Genomic DNA, 1,564 nt, shown 5'->3' with positions numbered 1-1,564 from the left:
TTGTGCTTCCAAACATTGATTTTGATTCTCCAAAACTAGGTCTTTCGAAGCACAAGCTCTGAAATGAGCTTTTAAGAGAATTATGTGCGTCAAAATGGAATTTTGACACTACAGGCTCCGAAATAGGGACTTGTTTCTTGAAACCTTGTTGTGCCTCAAAACAATGATTTTGATGATCCAAAACTGGAGCTTTTGAGGCACAATTTCTAAAACAGAGTTCTAAGAGCACAATGTGCATCAAAATTGAATTTCAATGCTTCTGGCTCTAGAATCGGGGCTTGCATCTTGAAACCTTGTTGTGCCTCAAAACACTGATTTTGATGCTCCAAAACCAGGGCTTTCGAGGCACAAGCTTCGAAATGAGATTCTAAGAGCACGATGTGTGCCAAAATAGAATTTTGATGCTATAAGCTCCGGAATAGGGACTTGCTTCTTGAAACCTTGTTGTGCCTCAAAACATTGATTTTAATGTTCCAAAATGAGGGCTTTGAAGGCACAAGCTTCGAAATGAGCTTCTATGAGCAAGATGTACATCAAAATTGCGTTTTGACATTACGGACTCTAGAATTGGGACGTGTGTTGAAACCTTATTGTGCCTTTAAACATTGATTTTGATGTTTCCAAACTGGAGATTTCAAGCCACACGCTCCGGAACGAGGTTCTAAAAGCACGATGTGCATCAAAATCATGTTTTGACACTACAGGCTCCGGAATAGGGACTTGCCTTTTGAAAGCCTGTTGTGCCCCCGAACACCAATTTTGATGCTTCAAAACCAAAGATTTTGAGGCATAAGCTCCAAAACAAGGTTCTAAGAGCACGATGTACATAAAAATCAAATTTTGATGCTACCAGCTCCAAAATCAGGACTTGCATCTTGAAACCTTGTTGTGCCTCCAAACATCGATTTTGATGCTCCAAAACTAGGGCTTTTGAGGCACAATTTCTAAAACATGGTTTTAAGAGCACAATGTGCATCAAAATTGAATTGTGATGCTTCTGGTTCTAGAATCAGGGCTTGCATCTTGAAACCTTGTTGTGCCTCAAAACACTGATTTTGATGCTCTAAAACTGGGTCTTTCGAGGCATAAGCTTCGAAATGAGGTTCTAAGAACGATGTGGGCCAAAAATCAGATTTTGACGCTATTGACTCTAGAATCGAGACTTGCATCTTGAAACCTTGTTGTTCCTCCAAATATTGATTTTGATGCTCCAAAACCGGCATTCGAGGCACAAGCTCCGAAATGATCTTCTAAGAGAATGATGTGCGTCAAAATGGAATTTTGACGCTACAGTCTCTGGAATAGGGACTTGCTTCTAGAAACTTTGTTGTGCCTGAAAACATTGATTTTGATGTTTCAAAATCAGGGCTTTCAAGGCACAAGCTCCGAAATGAGGTTCCATGAACACGATGTACATCAAAATTTCGTTTTGACACTCCTGACTCAGGAATTGGGACTTGTGTCTTGAAACCTTGTTGTGCCTCCAAACACTAATTTTAATACTCCAAAAATGAGGCTTTTGAGGAACAACCTCCGAAATGAGCTTCTAAGAACACCATTTTGT

The sequence above is a fragment of the Cryptomeria japonica genome, unplaced genomic scaffold, assembly GCF_030272615.1.
Source record: "Cryptomeria japonica unplaced genomic scaffold, Sugi_1.0 HiC_scaffold_122, whole genome shotgun sequence".
Classification (NCBI taxonomy): domain Eukaryota; kingdom Viridiplantae; phylum Streptophyta; class Pinopsida; order Cupressales; family Cupressaceae; genus Cryptomeria; species Cryptomeria japonica.
Note: the sequence above shows the minus strand (reverse complement) of the source record.